General features: G+C 44.5%; 1 non-coding gene across 1 annotated transcript; it reads left to right on the plus strand.

The window, feature by feature from the left end:
* The first annotated feature begins 2,985 nt into the window (after positions 1–2,985).
* Trnap-ugg (transfer RNA proline (anticodon UGG)) lies at positions 2,986–3,069 on the plus strand. The gene has a single exon. It is a non-coding gene; the product is annotated as a tRNA-Pro (tRNA).
* Positions 3,070–9,101: the final 6,032 nt, after the last annotated feature.

Genomic DNA, 9,101 nt, shown 5'->3' on the forward strand with positions numbered 1-9,101 from the left:
GATTGTTAAACGGCGATCTTGTCGAACAAGTTTACCGATTTTTTCAATGTTTGCATCAGTTTTTGCTGACAATGGTCTGCCAGTGCGAGTGTCATCACTGGTGTCTTCGCGGCCATCTTTAAATCGTTTAAACCACTCAAACAATTGTGTTCGCGATAAACAATCATCGCCGTACACTTGTTGTAACATTACAAACGTTTCACTTGCAGATTTTCCTAGTTTGAAACAAAATTTGATGTTAACACGCTGTTCTTTCTGTACACTCAACATTTTCCGACGCACAGACAAAACGTCAACTACTTAAAACAGACGCCACGGGCAGACTGAGTGCAGGAGGCAGAAGAAACTCGAGCAGTAGGCGGAGCGAGAGTCACGTGACAGGCCACGCGACTTTCAGCCTTATTGCATTCGTTTTATTGTTTCACCAGTACTAGTCCGGTTTTTTTCTAGCCACACCTCGTACTGGTGCAAAATGACGTCCCGATACACCTGACCTGTTACAGTTCCTCTGTCAAAGACACGTAGGGGTGTACGTGCACCAATCATAATCCCGCTCCACACCATCAAACCACGACCTCCATACAGATCCCTTTCAAAGACATTAAGGCGTTGGTATCTGGTTCCTGGTTCACGCCAGATGAAAACCCGGCGATAATCACTGTTCAGACTATACCTGGACTCGTCCGTGAACATAACCTGGGACCACTGTTCCAATGACCATATGACCACGTACTGTGTTCTTGACACCAGGCTTTACGGGCTCTCCTGTGACAAGGGATCAGTGGGATGCGGGATGCACCTTGCAGGTCTCCGGGCGAATAAACCAAGTCTGTTCAGTCGTCTGTAGACTGTATGTCTGGAGACAACTGTTCTAGTGGCTGCGGTAAGGTCCCGAGCAAGGCTACCTGCAGAACTCCGTGGCCGTCTGTGGGCGCTGATGGCAAGATATCGGTCTTCTTGTGGTGTTGTACACTGTGGGCGTCCCATACTGTAGCGCCTGGACACGTTTCCTGTCTGCTGGAATCGTTGCCATAATCTTGAGATCACACTTTGTGGCACACGGAGGGCCCGTGCTACGACCTGCTGTGGTTGACCAGCCTCCACTCGCCCTAGTATTCTACCGCTCATAACGTCATCAATATGTGTTCTTTGAGCCATTTTCAACACACAGTCACCATTAGCACGTCTGAAAACGTCTGCACACTTACACGCTGCGCCATACTCTGACATGCACCAGCACACCTCTGCGTATGTGGACTGCTGCCAGCGCCACCGTGCGACGATCGCAGGTCAAATGCAACGCACGGTCATACCCCGAGGTGATTTAAGCCAGCAAACGGCCCACCAGAGCGTTGTTTCACCATGTATCAGCATTATCCTTAATTTATGAGCATGAGTGGATTTTACATGACCTCACGGGAAGAAAAGCAGAGGGGCTATGTCCAGAAATCACCGTCCATAAAGTCCTGTCTGACGTTGTGGACATGTTCGGTCTTGGAAGTAATGATCATGTAAACTCCAGTTCGATGTTGCATCTATCACATTTGGTTGAAGGGGAAGTATCTGCGCAAATCGCACAAGCGTGTCCGAATAAACAGTTCCTGTTACTGTTTGCTGGGTGAACTGGATGAGTCGTCCAACTATGCTTTCTTTCATCAGCGCTCACCACAAATTCACCTTCTCGCTGTGTCCGACACGTTCCACTGTTCTGTGGGATTTTTCTGAATCCCAGACGGTAACATTGTGCCGATTAAGCATCACACATATGTGAAACGCTGTTTCGTCAGGGAAAACGGAATTTCCTAGATAGTTGGGGTTTTGTCCGATCCTGTCCAAATCTCAATAGCAAATTCGTCACGAAGCCGCAAGTCATGTCGAATCAAACAATGCTTGTAAAATCTGAACATTGCAAGCGTGCAAGCGATGTCGTTTACGCAGCACCTTGTGAACAACTAACCGAGGGAGTTTTAGCTCTCGTGATGCTAGGCGAAAATACGTTGGTGGGCTCCTTTGGTAGATGCCTCTGATCCGTTCTACCATTTCAATAGACCTGCTGTTTCCGCCAGAACATGACAGTCTGTTTACACTCTCGGTGGCTAGAAACTTGTCACACAAAGCCTTAATCGTCTTAACGTCTGGTGGCTCTCTTCGAAGTACACGTCGGAAATTTCTTTTGATAGCAATGGCCGTGCTCTCTCTTGAGGTATACTCTTGTCTGGTAATTATTTAACACCTGAAACAAGACAAAAGGAATCGTTCAGAAAAAAAAATCTACACAAACCTCTTTGAGTTTGTGGTGTCACCGCCAGACACCACACTTGCTAGGTGGTAGCCTTTAAATCGGACGCGGTCCGTTAGTATACGTCGGACCCGCGTGTCGCCACTATCAGTGATTGCAGACCGAGCGCCGCCACACGGCAGGTCTAGAGAGACTCCCTAGCACTCGCCCCAGTTGTACAGCCGACATTGCTAGCGATGGTTCACTGACAAAATACGCTATCATTTGCCGAGACGATAGTTAGCATAGCCTTCAGTTACGTCATTTGCTATGACCTAGCAAGGCGCCAGTACCAGTTCCTATTGATACTGTAATCATGTACCGTCAAGAGCGACGCTCATCATTAATCGATTAAAGTTAAGTTTTCCACCAGCTACGTCCGTTTTTCTAAAGTCTAAATTCCTTGTCCTGTTCCAGACCTCACGCCAGCCTGCGTGAGCTAAAACGCGTGCCTTTCGGCTTCCTCTAATAATACGGTGTTGGCTCTCCTGCCAACCCACAACAGAGTTGCTTTACGTGATGCCGCAAACGTCAAGTAAATATGCCTCACAGTTTTTTAAATTGCGTTTAGAAATCGTGGAGGTTTCATGTGGACGAACTCTATATTAATGATCCTGCAGACAATACGAGGGTGAGTCAAATGAAAACCTTAAACTTGTAACAACAAAGCGAAATTTCGCACCGTCATCCTGTAAGTTGGTAAGCCGGCCTGGGTGGCCGAGTGGTTCTAGGCGCTACAGTCTGGAACCGCGAGACCGCTACGGTCGCAGGTTCGAATCCTGCCTCGGGCATATATGTGTGTATGTGTGCGTTGTCCTTAGGTTAGTTAGGTTTAAGTAGTTCTAAGTTCTAGGGGACTGATGACCTCAGAAGTTAAGTCCCATAGTGCTCAGAGCCATTTTTTGTAAGTTGGTAAGCGTGCTACGAACAGGATGCAGAATGGCCTGTAGGTGGTAGCATAGTGCGGGTGCACACATGCCGTCGCAGTATCAGTATAAAGGAGGCCGCCCCACTTGCGACTTGCACGAGGGAAGAACAGCGTTCTGTTATTCGGTTTTTGCGTAGTGAAGGTGTGAAACCTATTGAAATTCATCGACGAATGAAGGTTCAGTACGGTGATGCATGTTTGTCACAGCAGCAAGTGTACGTATGGAGTAGACAATTCGCAAATGGTGTGACTTCAGTGGAAGATGCTCCTCGTCCAGGTTTTGACTCCACAGAACATTGCAGCAGTTGAAGCCATAGTGAAGTAAAACCGCCGAGGGACACTGAATGACATTGCAGCATGTTTAAAGATTAGTCATGGGTCAGCACACCACATTGTGCTTGATATGTTCCAGTTTCACAAAGTGTCTGCAAGATGGGTGCCACGGCAGCTGACTCCTGAAATGAGAGAACGACGTGTTGATGCTTCTGAAGAACTTCTTCGGAACTTTGAACGAGAAGGTGATGGCTTCCTGCAAGAATCGTTACTGGAAACGAAACCTGGGTTCACTTCCACCAACCAGAAACGAAGAGAGCGAGCAAGGAATGGAGACATTCCTCATCGCCAAAACCAAAGAAGTTTCGAACAGAACCATCAGCAGGGAAGGTTATGCTGACTCTCTTTTGGGACGAAAAATGCGTCATTTTGGAGCATTACATGCCTAGGGGGACCACTGTCACCAGTGCATCATACACAGATCTCCTAAAAAATCATCTGCGGCCTTCAATCAAATAAAAGCGACGTGGATTGCTGTCAGCAGATGTCCTTTTGCAACATGACAATGCAAGGGCCCACACTGCCCGTCCAACAGCTGCAACAATCACAGACCTGCGTTTTGAGTGTCTTCCTCATCCACCATACTCACCAGACTTTGCCCCAAGTGATTTCCATGTGCTTGGACCACTCAAAGACGCAATGGGAGGAAAGAAGTTCCGTTCTGATGAATAGATAAGCCACGCGGTGCATGGGTGGTTGTGTAGACTACCAAAAGAATTTTTTTCTAAAGGAATTTATGCACTTTGTAAGCGCTGGAGGACTTGCATTGAGCGTGGGGGAGATTATGTTGAAAAGTGATACAGCTTTGTACCACTTCTGCAAAAGAAATAATATTTAAATAATATTTAAGGTTTTCATTTGACTCACCCTCGTATTAAGAGTAACCTCACACTTCTCGCAGCTAATGTTGTTATTTGTAATGGTTTACTGTCTGAAAACAAGCTGCTCATATATTCACTCAGATCCTGATAAAATAAGTAATTCAGTGTGACGCAAAGATTCCTAAATTGATGTAGATATCCAGAAATGTGAAATTGTGCACTTTGTAGAACAGGAAACGTAGTAGTCACAGAACAGGATATATAGTGTTAACGGACGGTAGAACAAAAGAAAACTAGCACTTTTCATTGATTAGGCAACGTAGTATTATACGACTACAATATCAATGTGTCAAATGTGTCAATGTGTCAAATTAAACAATATCTGGGTGCAACATTTTTCAAGGATACGAAATAGAACAATTGCGTAGACTCACCCCTACGTAAAGCAGGTGGCTGGCTTAAGTTCGTTGTTAGGATACTAGGAAAACGAACTGAGTCTACAACGGACATTGCTTACAGATCAAGGACCCTTAGCAATTGTGGGTGACAAGGGATACTGAACGTATTCGAAGAACGGTACCATGAATGCCCATGATGCTAGTCCAGGCGGGTGTAAAATGAATGTGCACAACGGAGAATAATAAACGCTAAAATGATGATTTGGCCCTGTCTGACTAATCCCTGAAGCAGATCTTAGGATCTCTTAATACGCTTTTTAACATATAAATTACAATCTAAATATAAATAAATGATGAAAGCAACTAATACTACTAAATCATAATCGTTGTTGTCAATATATATTTATTATAGATTAAAATCAACCCTTTAAGTACAATTGTGTATATTTCCTAACTAAAATTATTAGTCAATTGCCCAACTCTGCCTCTTATTATGACTGCGCGGTCTAATATCACTAACGCAATATGACTGACATCATCTACGTACCAAACACTAGAAGACACTACTTTCAAAGAAGATCTACGGTGGTGTGGAACCTCAATGGAAATAAGCTAACGTGATCACAACTGTTTAGCTTTTATAGCCCTAATAAGCCGAAGCAATTTGCGATATCACCGTATGTACTGCGTCCGGTGCGTCGAAGTGATGGTTCTCGTGCTCGTCTGCGAAGATGGAAGAGCTCCAGCCACAAATAGACGCTTTCAAACACTAGGACGGCAGAAGGCGGTCCTCTGACTAATATACGCTAATACTGTCTTCTCCTCTCTGTGTTCTACAGACGAGAAACGCGAACTCCCAGCCACAAGGACGGATTTCAGATAACGTCTCAACGTAAGTATAGGCAGAAGAAGTGCTCTCAATTACTGAACTCTGCGTATTCAACGACGACTTCCAACCCGGAGGTAAAGTCCAGAATCGTATAGGTTCGCAACAGTACAGTGCCTAACTGATATAACTATAAACTCTCCTGAGAGCAAAGACAGCAAGTCTTTCTGTACCAACAAAGCTGATATCGAGCCACCGTCACACACGGGCGCTCACAACGGAAGACCTCGTCTCTCGACCGCTGGCTTCCCAACAAGGTTCGGCTCCCCACCCTCGTAATTCCGAAAAAGAGTCATATTCTCGAAACCACGGAATATTCTCCCTCTCTACAGATTCTTCCGAACGCCAGCCAACCATATTTTAGTCTTTTGTCGTCCAGCGCGGAAAGTTTGCGAGGAAAAACCTACACTCGTACAATGGTACGCTTCTGAGTAAAAATCCTTGGGAATAACTCAGACTGCGTGGTTTCCGAGGTGCCGCTTCTTCGTTCCTCTCACGTGCGTCCAAGATTTGCAGAGTTCCCGGTTATCCCTCCGGTCCTGCTACAATAGCAGCCGGCCGTCGCCCTATTGTGCTCCAGAACTCAGGTGCCACGACGTCCGTCTAGCTACTTCCTGTTTTTAAGCAGGACCAGCACCTCTGCGGGCCTTCCAACCAGAGCTTGAGTTCTGCCTGCCGTTTCATCTCCACTGGCGTTCCAACCTCTACTAATAAAAGCAATCATTCATTACGCCGTTCTGATAATAAAAACAATCCGTCACCTTTCATGCAATAAGCGTTAACGATTATTTACAAGGCGTACGTGACAATGTCAGTCTCCTTTAAATATTCATATATACGATGTACAACCAATCAAATGATTCCTAATTGTGGTTATAGTTCATGGCAAAATATGTGGATGAGTGCTTGTAAGGTGCGAAATTATAGCAACAATGGTCAGAGGTCTGCCAGACTCATGCGCGAGGGTCATGGCGATGACGAAAAAAATTAACTGACAGGTGCTCGAAGATAGGGAAAACTATGTGAAAGCCTACATAAAAAGTGTCCAGAACTAACTGTATGTGAGCAATGTAGGGTATATTACAATCCCCTAGTTATAACTCCCGTAGGGATCGCGAGGACAAGATTAAAATAATTACAGTGCGCACAGAAGCGTTTAAGCAATGATTTTTCCCACACTTCATATGTGAATGGAACGGGAAGAAGTCCTAATAACTGGCACAGTGGGAAGTACGCTCTGCCACGCAGATCGCACTGCTTTACGGATTACAAATGTAGCTGTAGCTGCGGAGAGGATGAGAAGCACAGTTTGCTCGAACTACCCTCTGGCCCACACATTATGTGGCTTGCAGAGTGTAGTATAGATGTACGTGAGACAATTTGTCAAAAGATCTTTGATGCTATAATAAGTCTAGGGAGCTGCCCAGCTGTAACGACATCGAGTTTGACGGACCATTAACACTTAACTGTTTCAATTAAGAAAATATTCCGGGCTATTATGCCGTTGCCGGATGGAATTTCAATTAAAACCCATTGTTTCGTCCCCATCTGCCTAGGACATTTTCAAGGGTGATCGTAGCTTCTCTGAATGCCGATTCACACCCGCGTTTGCTAGTGACTGTGGAAGGGTACAGTACCGCCCGGCATTGAAAATACGTACAACATTCTTCGTTATTCTTGTCAGAACAACATATTTTTTGCAATAATAACTCAATTTCACTTTATACACTGAAGCCGGATACCAGTGTATGAAAGAATGACAATTTGTTTATTTAATTGATCACATGTGCACTCCCACAAAATAAATCCCTACACCCAATTTGGTGAGATCTGTGACGTGAATGAATGTATGGTCGTCTGCTAACCGCAGATAGTGAATGTGCAATATATGATCTTCTTTGAGACGGTCCTTTGGTCACATTTGGTGGAACCAAAGAGATGAAATTTACCTGAACTTTGAGCGCCTGAAATGTGGCTGACCAATACGGTAAAATGGTGCTCCCCCACCTCGACGGAGGTGCGAGCTGACCTGAAGAACGGCCATGTTTCAGCACTCTGGCGCTGGATCTTGTGTTGGTAAGACCTGTTTTAGGTGTGCTCTGTAAAGACAAAAGAGTGGAGAGAATGGTATGCATGTGGAATACTTAAGAGTAGTTTTGAATAATTATTTCTCTATTTCAGGAACTTTTTTTTGGGGGGGGGGGGGGAGAATTAAATGACAGGCAGGTAATATTAAGGAGATCATAGTAATCTTCGGTAGTGAACAACGGTCACAATGAAACCACGTGTAGCAATAAGTTGAAATACTTGCAAGTGCTAGTACTAAGTTGGAATACTTGCGAGTGCTGAAGTTAAGCTGAATTACTGGCGTGTGTACTATAAGTTGGAAATATTTAAGAAATGGCGTGTGCAGGACTTGAAATTAGAGACGAGTACTTCCTCGTGGTGAGTACTGTGTGAGTCTCAATCTGTGTATGAGACAAAGGATAAAGAGAAGTACTCGTCCATGGTATCAGTTAAGGACTCGCGTGTGTGACGGATGTGTTCTTAATATTACTTTGCGTGTTATGTTTCCGTGTGACGCTGGATTCAAACTCTAATACTCTGAGAGCGAAGCAAGGTGAGTCAGCCGTCTATCCAACAACGACACTTGGCTTGCATTGAACGGGAAGACGTGCATATATCCTTCAGAGTTCGTAGTAGGAAAGAAAAGTTACGAAGTGGGGCAGTGTCGTGTGAAACTGGAATGAATACTAATTGAAGTGGGAAAGCTGAAAGTGATGTGATTCTAACGTTGTGACTATTCTTTGTGTCGTATTCTATGTTGCCAGTGTGACGTATTTCATGTAATTTAAGTATGTGTGGTTTGCATGGGAGAGTAGCAAGATAGGTTCAGAGGCAGTGGGTTATGCATATTCCTTTTTGTACCGCTCGGTCTGGAGGAAATTTTCGTGATGATGGGTGTAAGAGTCGAAGTGTGAGATTTAGCAAACGATCCACCATCCTATCCAGAAAGTGCCCTGTAGTGTTAGATAATTACGAGACCATAAGATAGAGAATCACCAATGTAAAGCCATGCCCACCGGGCGGAGTTTCTCATGTGTAATTGTTGTATAAAATGTAATGGTGTGTTTAGGTTATAGATTTTATCGGAATAAAAAAGATGGTGAAAAGAAAAAGATTGGTGGCCTTGTTCTTCGAATAATGTGTAGCCATGATATCCAGAATTTATAATGTGTGCGCCATTCATATTCAGTGCGATGGCCACGTGTTGATCAAAGCCGTTGAATAAGAAAGAAAATGTGGTATTGCCAGTGCGTAGTGGACAATCAGAGTTGAGTAAATTTCTAATAGTCATATGTGCGTTATCCGTTTCCGTTGCGTAATATTCAAACAGGAGAATAATTTGCAGCTTAATTGTGGGTACTAGAGCTCACAATCAGTCATTGATGTTTTG

Source organism: Schistocerca nitens, chromosome 2 (assembly GCF_023898315.1).
Source record: "Schistocerca nitens isolate TAMUIC-IGC-003100 chromosome 2, iqSchNite1.1, whole genome shotgun sequence".
Taxonomy (NCBI): Eukaryota; Metazoa; Arthropoda; class Insecta; order Orthoptera; family Acrididae; genus Schistocerca; species Schistocerca nitens.